At 42.8% G+C, this 14,267-nt stretch overlaps 1 protein-coding gene across 5 annotated transcripts in view; it reads right to left on the bottom strand.

The window, feature by feature from the left end:
- The window catches only part of LOC111159943 (PPFIA binding protein 1), a 174,542-nt gene extending 172,984 nt beyond the window's left edge, over positions 1-1,558 (bottom strand). For all 5 annotated transcript variants that reach the window (XM_022522637.1, XM_022522640.1, XM_022522639.1 and 2 more), the window contains exon 1: positions 1,506-1,558. The gene's annotated coding sequence lies outside the window, so the exon portion shown is untranslated. The remainder of the gene's footprint in view (positions 1-1,505) is intronic.
- Between the last annotated feature and the right edge of the window lie 12,709 nt (positions 1,559-14,267).

Here is a 14,267-nt window from a genome sequence, read left to right as displayed (position 1 = left end):
AGACCCAGGTGTTTTATAAACAACTGCAAAACAAAACACTTCTTTCTAGCTCTGAAATCTGTCATCAGCTAGAAAGATGGAGAACCTGGTCTATGAAGTCCTGTGTTCCCTATTTCTCCCCATGGGTTGATAAGACTTAATGTGCCTTTTCTTTCTTTCCTCACCTCCTGGAAATTCTCTTTCATTCAAGGCACCTGGGATGCAGCTTTTGCATCACTATAAAGTTCACACCAGACCAGGCAACAGAAGGATCCTCACTGCTGAGGAACAGTGATGAATGAAAAGGGAAACTTGACTCCCAAGTCTCAGCCCATACGAGGTGTTTGTTTTGTTTTGTTTTTCTTCTTCTCCAAAAGAAAGAGCCTCAAGCACTGATAAGTGAGGGTTCTGAATCAGTTTATGGAGTTAATTCTGTTCCCCAGAAAGTCAATCACAACGGATTAGCAACCTGGGGACACAAGATCTCCCAACAGGAAAAAGGTTTCAAACAGGAAATAAACAAAAATCAGAATTCTATACTTCCACTTCTCAAAATATCTTTTCCTCCCAACAGCCAAGTGCTTTTCCTAACTTCCAAACCTGGACACTAAATCAAGTTCTTCTTCTATTGCTCTCTGCACTTCTTATTGAAAGGAAGGATTTGTTTTGGGTCCCACATGTTGAAAAAGCCATGCTCCTGTAATTAAGAGTTTGTATGCCCCGCCTTTCACCCCATTTCCCTGTGAAAACTCGATTTTCCAAAAATGATCCTTGAAAACGTAACTACAAGCCCTCATCCTTTTCTCAGGCAGCCACAGGGAGCAGATCTGAAGATTCTCAGCAGCTTTCCTAACCCCTCCAGATCACAGTTGACCATGAAAGAAATTCTGTTAAAATGTCAGAGTGAAAAGGAGTTGGGAGTTTTAGAAGTGTGCCCCCAAGAGACGAGTTTTCCCACAGCTCATAATTAAAACACCCCAAGTGAATTTCTCACAACCTGACTAGACCATATAAGACACTTTTACATTGATATATAAGAATATTAAGAATAACAATGATATTCTTTCATTTAAATCACCGTGTAACAGGCCACAGGGAAACTAAAAAAATACAAACCTTTCGTTCTCTCTCAAGGGGCATAATTTTTGAGCCGAAATTTTATAAACTTGTGACATCTTTAAATACCGCTCCCCAACAGACACACACACACACACACACACACACACACACACACACGTTCTCTAATCGGGGTTCTCAAGTATTACTGGGATACCACGGTGTGGGGGTCTAAGGAAACAGACAATACCTTACACGTCCACCGTGGAGGTACTTTTCACATATGTGCTAGCTGGGAGCCCTAGGAGTTAAGCCCTTTCCCCCCAAAAGTTCCCGTTCCCCCGGGGAAACAGGAGTGAGTTGGAAAGGAAATCGAGCCGGGGAAGAGGAGGAGCAGCTGCAACACCCAGCTGCAACCACACAACGGTACCCCTTCCCTCCGGTCTCTGAGACGAGCCAAACGCCCTTACCTGGGGGGTGGAGAGCCGCCGGCACTACTTCCAAAAGTTCTGGTTCACCTTCCGTCCGAGTTCAAAGCCCCGGCGCGGCGACCCCGCCGCAGGCTCTCAGCCCGAACCCTTTCCTGTCCCGCTCCCGCCTTCCCCACCCCGCCGGCCCTACACCATGTCAGGAATCCGGGCAGGCACCGAGCTGGGAGCTGACATCACTCCCAGTTCCAGGTACCTCCCCTCCCCCCTCCCACTCGCCTTCTCTCCTCCCTCCCCGCGGGAATTAACCAAAGAGCGTTCGCAAGGGGGTGGGGCCGGCCGCGCCCGGGCGCCCGCCGATTGGGCCGGGGGGCCGTCAGTCAGAGGAGGCAACTAATTTTATACATTCCTCTCCGAGCGAGACTGGGGCTGGGAGGGGGTGGTGGTTGAGGGTGTAGATGTTGCCTTTCCTGCTATCTTTAAGAAAAGGAGGTGATGGTATGGGGAAGAGCCTTGCGGGTCGTGTTTTGAACTAATCTCGGCGCATTTACTACCACCCAGAGCGGAAACGAAACTAGCCCACCCCAGCCCCCTTTCTAAGAAAGAACAATTGCTTCTGTGTCACGGGCAAGTACGAGTCCCGCGGCGCGTGGAGCAGAAAATGGCTAGCTTTAAGTCATGCAAATAAAGGAAGCCGCCAGCTCTCTCCTCTGCCCTTTTATCTTGGGGCTGCTGGGTGTTCCCTTAGATGGGGAATTGAGAACTTCAAAAGCTCGGGAAAGGTTTGGAAGAGAATCGTAGAAACCCCGACCCAGCTCTGAATTGTTAACTGGTGGCGTTATCAGCCATGTGCTGCTTTTGCTTTTAGTGGTGAGAATCACACCACCCGAGCTTTCGGGCAAATAAAATTGAATCTCCGAAGTAAGAAAAATAACTGTTTACCTTTTTAAGTACCTTAAGGCTTTTGCTTTCGTACACTTCTGAAGGTGCCGGGGGGGGGGGGGGGGGGGGGGGGTCTCACAATTGACTTGAACAAGCCACATGAGAATAATTACTGTTGAATGGAGCCAGTTGCAGTGGCTGAGCTATCAATTAAGAATTAACTAACATTTGCTCTTGACGGATATCATGCTGTATAATCCCCTTGGCTAACAGAACAGAATGATTCTCAGGAGACAGTTCTTTCAATTTGCCTGATATCTGATCCGAGGCAGAACTGAATGGTGAACCGTGGTTCTATTTATATTAGATAACATATTATCCATTACCTTCTGGAAATGTAGTGAATTAAGTATTGGCTTTCTGTTGGTTTGTATTGTTTTTTTCATTGATGACAACATCCCCCACATTTCACCAGTCTGCCAGAAACTGTAGACAGATGCACAGAGTCAAACATTGATCAAACTTGATCCTCACAACCATCCTGTAAAATGTTATTAGCCCCACTTTAACATAAAGAATCAAAGGTTCAGCCAGATAATGTAAGTAAGTTACTCCAGAACCTCCAGAACTGGGGCTGAAACCAAAATCCATTGACACCCCTCACCAACCATTTTTTTCTCTTCACAGTGGCAATTGCTCACAGTGGACACTCGTTCAAACACCATAATGCTGAAAAGCATCCACAAGCCCAGGCCTCTGTCCTCTCGAATCTACATTCTATTACCACCACTATGCTGTTTGTCAGACCTATGCTATTCCAACCTCCTAACATATTTCCGATTCCATTTTCCCCCTACTTCTAGGTCTTTCTATGCATCACCACCAAATGAGTTTTCTAAAACACTTCGGTTTTGCCATCAACATCTTCCCCTCTAAATCAGGCTTCCTTTCCCTGCAGTTCTTAGCTAGCCATTTAAAACTCTCCCTAGCAAGGGGTACCTGGGTGGCTCAGTGGGTTAAAACTCTCCCTAGCATCCTTTGTATTTATCTTTACCACCTCATCTCCTACTTCACTCCAGCGAAACCCAAACTGGTCTATCACAGATCCCTTGATTCTCACCTTCTGGCCTACCTGGAATCCCTGCTCTTCTGTGTGTGAAGTCTTGCCCTTCTCTCAAAGCCTAACTCAGTCCTAGTCCTCTGTGTGTGCTATAGTGGACAGTAAAAGAGCTTGGGGTCCATTGCCCAGTTCTGGCACTTACTTGGTGCCTAACTGGGTGAGTCACTAAAATTTTGCATTAGAAACCTTGATCACCTCCTTTATAAAATGAGGCTGATAATACATCGGAAATAATTGTAAGGGTTATTGAGATTGTCCAAAGGTAAAACATGGTTTAATATGTCCAGTTTTATATATCTCCTTATCTTCCCACAGGATTAAGCAAGCTCCATGCTTAATCCTCTTTGTATTATTTACACCCAATACAAAGAAAAGACTCACTAAAAATACAGGACTACGGAAAAATGGATCATCATATCACTCTGACCCCCCTCCATTCCTTAATGGACCCAGAACCCAAATAATCTCACAGCCAGAAACTATAACTCTCTCTCATATATTCACCAGAATCCTTCCCTTTTCCTCCTCTCCCATCATTCATGCAACAACCCTTAACTTATTTTCTGCACAACCCACTTAACCTGCCTCTTAGCCACTCATCCTTCCCTTCCCTCAGTCAGAGACACACTTATCAGTAGTGCCTGTTGCCTGCTCTGCCCACCAGATGCCTTCGAACAGTGGCCTGGTGACTACCAGTCTTCTTCCAGACCCAGTCACAAGAAGGCTGCATCTAGGCTCACATTCTACAACTGACAGCAAGTGGGGGAGGGAATGTCTCACCCCCACAGGGATGGCAGGATAAAATAACAGGAAGTTGCCTCCCATCCCCTCTGCAGCTGGAGTGATAACAGCTGCCATCAGAGTCCAGAAAGCAAAAGAGTCAAGAGGAAAGCTGAAAACAGGCAGGGGCTGAAACAGTAATGTTCATACCAGGGGTTTCAGAGTGGGTGAGAAGGAACCAGTGGGTAAGATTTCAGCCTCCTCCCTGCACTCTTCTGCTCCCCCTTAGCAAGAGTTAGAGCTTCTCTTTTCTACATTTAGGCTTCAGCATAATGGTTTATTTAAAAAAAAAAAAAAGTCTGCATATGTATACTGACCTCTGGGTATCTTGGAGAAGCCCCCAAAGGATTAGAACAATGCAACAGAAGTGAAATAGGATGCCTGACTAGCGGATACCTGGAATTTCCCCACTATCTTGGATTCTAGCTGGCTTAATGGAAAAGTCCATTTATAACTCCTGTGATTTCAACACTGATTAGTTCTGTAGGTCTAGATATCTATTGTCCACCTAGTTCTTCCTATGGTTAGCCTTACCTTTAGTACCTATGAGTTGTGCCAGATACTAACACTATGGGGTATGGGTGGGGAGAGGAACATTTTGAAAGCAGGAGACACCCTACAGAGAGTAACAAAAATAGAACTTGAAATAGACCCCATAGGTCATCTGATGCAACCCCCATTGGATGCCCTTCTATAGCATTCCTGACAAATAGCCTCCTTGTACGCCCTGCTTGGATTCACCTGGTAACAAGGAGCATACGAACTCAGAGAGCAGCCCACCACTCAAAATCTTTCTCCTAGCAAGCAGTTCCTGCTTTTCTGACTTTGTCTTCCAAAGACTCGGTCTTGTGTCTTATTTAATCCTCATAACCATTCATTAAGCTGTGTTATTATCCCCCCTTTTAAAGTAAGGAATCAAAGGCTCAGCAAGGTTATATAAGTAAATTGCTCCAGAATACCTAGAACTGGGATTGAAACCAAAGTCTCTGACTACAAGCCTTTTTCTCTTTATACACCTGAAGCCTTGCCTGTCCACAGTCTACCCTTTTTCAGTTCTGTCCTCCCGAGTAACAGGGAGCAGGCTAACTCTTCATTCCTCATCCCCAAGCCAGTGCAGGCACATGCCCCACTTAGTTTATTTAGATGCAGATACCAAGAGAGGTTCACCTGACTCATCAAGGTCACATCACATGCCTGTCTGGCCTTCACAGGCTTCCAGCAGCCGCTCTCGAGAACACTGTCCTGATCATTCTTGACTTTCCTTTCAAAACACTTGAATGTGTCCCTTTACTAGGGAACAAAGCCCAAACTCTCTTTGGGTATCCAAAGGCCCTTACATCCCTTACATCCTGGTCTCCAACTTACCTTTCTACACTTAGTGATCCACTCTTCTTCATACTCCCGTGTTGTGCAAAGTTGGCACCCATATTCCCTAGTAAATTTTTTCCTTAATCTGATTTTTGCCCATTTCTAGTAACATCTACCTCACGGGATTTTGTGAGGATTTGAGGAGACATCATGGGCAAGGTGATAGAGCACATTGCCTGACACATAAGACATCAGTAAAGATAGTTTCCTTTTTTTTATGCCACAAAACAAAACAGTTTTCTTACGCCACAAAACAGTAGTATTATTTTTAGAGAGGGCTTATATCCCTCACTAAGTTCCTGAGGACAGGATGCCAATTTGTGTTATCTTTAAGTTCTTTAGGAAATCCAAAGCCCTGCTTCACCCTATAGACATTCAATAGAAATTCACTGGTACTGACTGACTGAATGAATGAATGAATGCTGTCTTTTGCTTAAAACTTTTCACCTGCCAGGAGCTACCTCTTTAGAAACTGGTAGCTCTGGAGAGCTACCAGAGAGCTCTAGATCTCTAGAGAGCTCTAGCTCTCTCAGGAAGAACTGGACCAAAGTTGTTTTAAAGGATGTGGGTGCCTCAGATTCTTCTTACCCTAGTCACACTGCTAAACACAGAGTGAGTTGGACACATGGTATAAATCATGAACCCAAATTCAAATGAAACAAGCCTAGCTTTAGAATTCTTTCTAAAGGAAATTGCGGCTTATTCCGTCTGATTCTAAGCAGGGCATTGGTGATAACCCAGACACCATTTTAATATCCTTTAGCTGGATACTAGGCCACTGATATCATCTATGAAACCAACGTTCCTCCCTATTCCCTTCCTGCCCATGGAGACAGGTTAGAAAGAAGACTGGTATCTCCCTTCAAGTAGGGTCTTATTTCAACAACTCTTCCCTTCCAACCCGGATTGTCCTCATTATTCTCTGGTTACCTGCCAGACAAATCCAAAAACCCAGCTACATTCAATTACCCATTTTATTATTCTATTTATAAATGGAAAACAACTTTAAAAATAGAGACTATTGCTTTTCATGGTCCTTGATTAATGTTCAATTAATGGCTATACTAAACAAATTGAATTCCCTTAAATAGTTAAGTCCATTTACAAACATAGTTAATTGAATTTCCTAAAAAGCGTGTCTGGTTCCTAGACTCTGAGAGAGTCCAGAGATGGCTGGTCAGTCCTTCCAGGACACAGCAACAATTCCTCTCTTCTGTTCCATGCAGATGATGGGCAGAGGGTTCTTCCCAAGCAGGCCAAACCCAGGCTGTCCAGGGATGACAAGTCACTGCCATTCCTTCTTACAAACAGGCACTGTGCACAAAGCCTTTTTAGAGGTCCTGGGAATGTACCCAATCAACAGCAGAGCATTATTCATAACCAGTAACTCTCACTTTAATTTTCATCTGCCACAATATTTAGTAAGGCTCATTTTTCAAATACGATATCATGGCTCACTACTAATCAAAATTTACCCCCCTGGAGAGTTGTAGTGTACCCCATTCTCTGGACGACTGCCACATATGATTCCCAGACCCCAGACTAATCCATTAATTTCTACCCCACTCACCTTTTCACCTGGACAATCATTAATTTACTGTTGATTTATTCAGTCTCTCCTAATCCTTAACTAGAATCCTTCTACTTAACTAGAATTTACATTTTAAATGGCAGCTTAGATTTCATTGAAACTTCTAGGGGGATGAAGAGGAATGGGTTTTAGTAAGCACAGATGTAAAATGAAGATGGGACGACTTGTTCAAATAAATGCTTTTGTTAAAGGGACTTTTGTGGCAAGTCGAAACTAGTTGAGGATTAACAAATCTTTAGGCTAAAGCATCTTATCTCCCAAATCCTATAAAAATGAGGTTCTCTCCTGCTTTCCCTAGCTCCTCCAGATTCTATCTCCAGAAATACCTTTTCACTGAAGGATGCTGACTGTGTAGCATGTGAATTGCCAGTAATTAGTATGGTGGTTTGTTAAACTAGCTGGGGTATTAAGGAGGCAAAGAGAAAGTGGCTCAGCCATCACTTTAGTATGTCTGTCTTTAAGTGTTTTGAACCTTGTTTCTCTTATTTCACCCTGATATAATTTCCATTTGACCCTATATTGCCCGAATTCTGAATTAATCATAGTGTAATAGCCATAGAACTACCTTCTCTATTGTAAGATGCTACTCTGAAAAAGATCATCACCCATTCCTGAATAAGAGGAAGTGTAAGAAATAGCACCTCCTCTTTGGTAAAATTAAATAAAGCACGGAGTTCTAAGACATAGGATCACTTGACATTTTTGACACTTAGCATAAGACAGAGGATCACTTCATCATCTATAAATGGGATGACATCAATGCTAAAGAAAGCACTGGAGTAGAGCCACAAACCCCTGGATGCTGCCAACCCCACAGCTTCCTTCTGACAGAGTCCAAAATGGTTCTTCACAGAATTCTCAGTTAGCAGCCCGAGATCTTTGAACGGTACTGACTGGACCATGGATTCCTACCTGAATCAAAGATGGTCGAGTATAAACTTGCCAACAGCATGGAGCAAACAAGCATGGGTACTCACCAGCAGAGTTGCCTACTAACTAGTCTCAGTGGCCCCATCAGATTCTCTCTCAAGATAGTGAATGTGAGACACATTAAAAAATAATAATAATAACAACAACCCAGAGAGTAAAGCAGAAAGAAGCAGAGAGGGACATAGAATGAAGGCAAGAAACAGAAGCATGAGTAAGTAGCATTATGAAGTCTAGAAAGTCTAGAAAGTGAACCATGAGACCATAAACCCCAAAAGACTAGTGGAAAGTAGCAGCAGAAGTAATAGTGAAAGAACGAGGATAATAAAAATGATGATAATAGGAAACACCAATTTCTCTCTGGTACTATTTTTTTCTTTTTTCTTTTTTTTTTAAAGATTTTTTTTATTTATTTGACAGGCAGAGATCACAAGTAGGCAGAAGGCAGGCAGAGAGGAGAAAGCAGGCTCCCCACAGAGCAGGGAGCCCGATGTGGGGCTCGATCCCAGAACCCTGGGATCATGACCTGAGCCGAAGGCAGAGGCTTTAACCCACGAGCCACCCAGGCGCCCCTGGTACTATTTAAATGCTATAAATATATTAACTCCAATCTTCTGAGGTCTGTTTCCATTTCACAGATGAGGAAACTAGGCCACAAAAGGCTAAGTAACTTGCCCAAAGTCCCATGCTAGAGTGAGTCAACCCAGCTGAGCACTAGAGTCTGTGTTAAGAGGGAAGCTGAGTTACCAAGAATAATAGACACATAGCCTTACTGTTGAATATTTAACCATGCTCCTGTTCTTATGAGGCTTGATGATTCAGTGGTTTCCGGCATTTCCTTCATTCCCTGGATAGTCTCACGCTAAATCTCCACCACTTGAGGTAATCTGAACTCCTGAAATAATCTAGCACTGGAACTTCAAATGAGACAATAAATGTGAGAGCATTTTACCTTCCCTGAAATAAATGGCCCAAGTGAGGTGTTTTTATTCTGAAAGAAGGTGAAAGTTCTGAAGATGCAGTCCGGTGATCAAGATTGAATTTTTCTCGTAATCACATCGCTCTGCAACATAGCTTTGCATCAGGCTCAGTCTGTCTTGGTGGTATATTTTTCCACGCACTGTGGGAATTTTAGAGCGTGTTCGTTTTCAACATGTAATTATCATTACATATTAATTAAATATAATTATATTAATTACATGACCCTGTTCTACCTCATTCCTTCCCTAAGCAGCTAGAGCGAAGAGGCTATGATTACAGGGGCAATGAACAAAGACCCAAAGAAAAGCAGCTCGAATATTGTTTTATCCTTCCACCACCTCTCACAACAGTAATCAGATCGCTTAGGGTATTGAAGGAGTTTTAATTTATTCTAACTCTAATGAAAAATCAGGCCATACATTACTACCATCTTCTTTTTTCACAAAAAAACTAAAAACTTTTCTCGATAAACCCCATTTTGCTTTTATTTAGCCCATTCGTGAGAGTGCCCACAGATGTGATGACAGGTGATGCTTTCTTACAGGGCTCCTTTGCAGGGTTCTGAGCTTTGCTTTCAAAAGGGCAATCAGTGGACATTGTGAATCAGTGCCTCCCTCAGCATGTTAAGGAGGGAAAAAGTTGGAGCTTAGAGTCAACCCTCCCTTAGCAGAGGTTGAGTAGCAAGACATTGAAGTCTGCTGAAATACTAGCAGAAAATTTAGAACTTTCTGTGTTGTACTAAAAATTATTTCCATATGGTATCATTGTTTGAAAAGTTGTTAGCGTTGGGCATTTAATCCTGATTTGTTCAACGCACTGGCTTCTCAGTGCTCCTAGAAGGTAATAAACATGTAAAAGAAAATAATCACCCCTTTCCAAAATGCCACTCAAAATCCCCTGACTTTACCTCATAATGAGGACTAATCTTATAAGGATCAGCTTTCTTTGTCCTGTCCTATTTTAGATATCGGGGTTGTGTTCCGTTGCCTTCTAAAGCTTTATTTATTTATAGAATAAAAGAGTCATATGTGTGGAAATAATAACACTTTTGTCAGAAAGTCAGGCAGCAACTTGGAAGCTCCAGGGTCCAAGTGCCACTTTCAGCGGAGCACACTTCTACAGACTTGGAGAGAGAAAAGAGAAAGAAATCGCGTACCCTATAGCAGAGACCCTAAGACTATAAATAAGCAAATTATCAAACAGTCTGCGTTGTTCACCCCAGCAGAGTCTCTCAGCTCTGAAATGTCCCTGCCTACTCCCCATATACACTCTCCCTTCCCCCTAACTAATGTCTCACTGACCAGAAATAGATAAAAAAAAGCCCGAACTATTCTTTCCTGTGACCCTCTGACTCAACCTCCATAAGACATTTAATGTTGGGTGCCTGGGTGGCTCAGCGGGTTAAGCCACTGCCTTCGGCTCAGGTCATGATCCCAGGGTCCTGGGATCGAGTCCCACATCGGGCTCCTTGCTCAGCGGGGGAGCCTGCTTCTCTCTCTGCCTCTCCCTGCCACTCTGCCTGCTTGTGCGCGCGCTCTCTCTCTCTCTGACAAATAAATAAATAAAATCTTTAAAAAAAAAAAAAAGACATTTAATGTTAAACTTTAAACACCTTTGTTGGTAACCCTTTCATGTTTTCTGAGAACTAAGTCCTAGAACCTGATTTAATCTTCTCAGCAAATCTAAAGGTAGGTGCAGTTATTATCACAACCTTCCAGATAAAGAAACTGAACTGGTTTTAGAGGCAGAACTTGCTCCATGGGCGGGAGATGTGTGGAGTCACAAAGGGTCCATGCTTAGAGGGGCCCCATACTTGGTTTAATCCGCTGTCGCCATCTTGAAATTCGAAATTCCTTAAAGGGCCCCACATTTTCATTTTGTACTGGGTCCCACAGAATACATAGTTTATCGTTTCTAGAAGGAGTTAATTTCCCTAGGTCCCTTTATTGGTTTTCTAGGGTTGCCATAATGAATTACTGCGGATTGGGTGCCTTTAGGCAACAGAAATTTTTTTCCTCACAATTCTGCCAGCTGGAAATCTATCAGTGTCAGCAAGATTGCTTTCTTCTGAAGCTGCTCTCCTCGGCTTGTGGATGGCTTCCCCCTCTCTTTGTCTTCACATGGTCTTCAGGATTAAGGCCTATCCTATGACTTCGTTTTAACCTAATAACCTCTTTAAAGACCCTATCTCTGAATTCAGTCACATTCTGAGGTAGTAGGCATTAGGTCTTTGATATCCAAAGGGGGGGGCAGGTAAGGAGAGGACAGTTGGAGAAACAACTCAGCCCATAAGAGTCCCATAACAGGGGCTCCCGGGTGACTCAGTGGGTTAAAGCCTCTGCTTTCGGCTCAGGTCATGATCCCGGGGTCCTGGGATCAAGCCTTGCATCGGGTTCTCTGCTCAGTGGGGAGCCTGCTTCCCTCTCTCTCTCTGCCTGCCTCTCTGCCTACTTGTGATCTCTGTCAAAGAAATAAAATCTTTAAAAAAAAAAAAAGAATCCCATAACAACCGGGGGTGCGTGGAAGAGCCTCTAAGATTTGTTCTCTTCATTATTCTCTATGTGTCTTCACAAATACCTATGTGAGTTGTAAAAGTGTCTCTTATCACCCTTAGGAGAAGCAGAGGCATAGAAAGGTCAGTACTTGCTATCGTGAAACTAAATGGCAATACAGGAAATGCATTAGTAGTACGATGTCAGCGCGGGGTTGAAACTTCAGCTCTCCTGGCACTGAGTCCCCTGCTGGCCCGGTACCACCTTTCACAACCTACACACACAGACACTGATGCCAGGGAAGACGGGCCCTCTCTACAATTATAGGTTCTGGACTCTTTGCCTTTGGTAGATTTCAAAATAGCACAGTTGACTGTTTCTAGCCAGGAAGAAAAAATCATTACTCTTCTCCTCACAAGTTACACAAAGGCACCTCTGTGGACTACATCCAACGTACCATTGTGTTACGGTTTTATCTCGTTCTTCCACTGGCTCCAAGCTGTGAGTGTGAGCAGGGAGAAGTGAGTTTGTGGAGATTAATAGGAGAGTAAGGTAACTCATTTAAATGATAAAACAGGAAACCCGTCTCCAGTTTGGACATAGATAGTGTTGGAATATGAACAGATCTGGAGTCCGGACCAAAGACTTGGGCAGTATTAAAATATGGTGTGCCAAGGCAGTGGGCAAGGGAGGCACCAGATTTCTTCTTTTAAAAGAAAAGCGTTCTTGACGCCTGCTGGGCAGGGAAAGCATTTATCGTGCTTTGGCTTGCAGGTACAGTGATGTGGGAAGGGTCAGAGAGGAGGGACAGGGCTTTGGTCTTAGCCCTGGCCTTGATGCTAATGGTGGGCAGGATACTTCACCTCTCCAGACTCAACCTTCTTTTCGGCAACATGGTGCTTTCAAGTCTCATGCTTGTCTCTCAAATTTAGTATTGTTGATGGGGTGTAGCAAGTTCTCTTTGCAAAAACAAGAGAGCATGGCATATGCATATAGTTTTTCATTGATAGTTCTCAGTTACGGTAATGTGATCTTTTATAATTTATTAGTTTTTAAAAAGACATTTTCCTGGAAGATTAGAAAACCATACATCAGCAGTGAAACCAGACAATACTATGACCAGATGATCAAAACTAACATGACTAATGAGGGGAAGATGGACTTTGTATGACTGCAGATATGATGCCCTGAGAAGGACACAATACCACTTAGGTGATTTTCTGGGCCAAGATGCATAGTATGAATCAAATCATGGGGAGACATCAAACAAGCCCAAACTGAGGACCTTTTGTAAAATGATTGGTCTAATCTTAAAAATGTCAATGGCATGAAAGTGAAAGAAAATTTGAGGAAGCCATCCAGATGAAAGCAGGTTAAGAAGACAAATTACGCACAAGTAAAAGTCGTCTTATATATTCCAATGGGAATATATATATATTCTAATAATATATTAAGAATATATTAATATATTATTATTAATAATATATTAGAATAATATATATTAGAATAATGTATAATATTATATATAATATAGATTATATATAATATATAATATATAATATATAATAATACATAATATATAATAGAATAATATATATTCTAATAATATATTAAGAACATATTCTAAATATTTTGAGCTGCTTAATTAACCAACCCTGGAACCAGCCTGGCTGCAGACATTTTGTCACGTGATGTAATAAACATCCTTATTCTTTAAGCCAGTATTGCTTAGTATCTGTTACAGACAAAAGCATCCCAACAGTTAAACCTCTATTTTTAAACAAGATAATGTGGCCATTTGCACTGCTCACTTATCAAACACATGTAGCAAAAGTTCTTCCAAAGGAAAAAAGTCATGGGACCAAATCTGGGTTTTGAGCATGTGGTGAGGTCACTAGCCAGAAGCTAACGGGAACACGAGTTTCTAGATTGGGACAGGCAGTTCCAGTCATGCCCAGAAACTGAGAATGGGAAGGCCAGTCTTACTTTCTGGAACATTCTGACTCTGGAATAAGTACTGGGATTTAGATTTGCTTTGGCTTCCAGAGGGGGATTCAATATGGGGAATAGACAAGGTGGAGGAAGCAGTAAAAGCTGTAGCTCAGTATCCATGCCTCATGTATAGGCTGGGTGAAAAGTGGACCATTGGCCTTTCCAAGCCTAGGTTAATGACCTTTGCATCAGTGTGACTTCTAGGAATAGTGATCAGTGGCAGAGATGATGCCAAAGAAGGGCAACGTGGCAGGTGGTGTCTGAAAGCTACAGCACTGGTGGAGGCTGAACTTGACAAATCAATGTTAGTTCACTGATTCGTTAATAAACCTTTATCAAGCACTTGCTATTTCTAAGTAATGTTGTAGATGCTGAAAATACAGGGCTTACCATGGCATTGTTCCTGCTTTCACAGAATTTACGATCCATGTTTGGAAGGCTGTGTGTCACACGAAAAGGCTACAGACACTGTACTCAGATAGATGAAGATTCAAGTCCTGACTCTTCCATTTACAGTGGGACAATGGACTTATCCTCTCTGTGCCTTAGTTACCTTATGTAGAAGAATGGAGATAATGGTGTGCCTGGGTGGCTCAGTCAGTTGGACATCCTACTCTTGATTTCAGCTCGGTCATGGTCTCAGGGTTGTGAGATGGAGCTCTGTGTTGGGC

The sequence above is a fragment of the Enhydra lutris genome, unplaced genomic scaffold, assembly GCF_002288905.1.
Source record: "Enhydra lutris kenyoni isolate GAN:26980312 unplaced genomic scaffold, ASM228890v2 scaffoldscaffold72, whole genome shotgun sequence".
Taxonomy (NCBI): Eukaryota; Metazoa; Chordata; class Mammalia; order Carnivora; family Mustelidae; genus Enhydra; species Enhydra lutris.
Note: the sequence above shows the minus strand (reverse complement) of the source record. Positions and strands in the feature narration are given on the sequence as shown.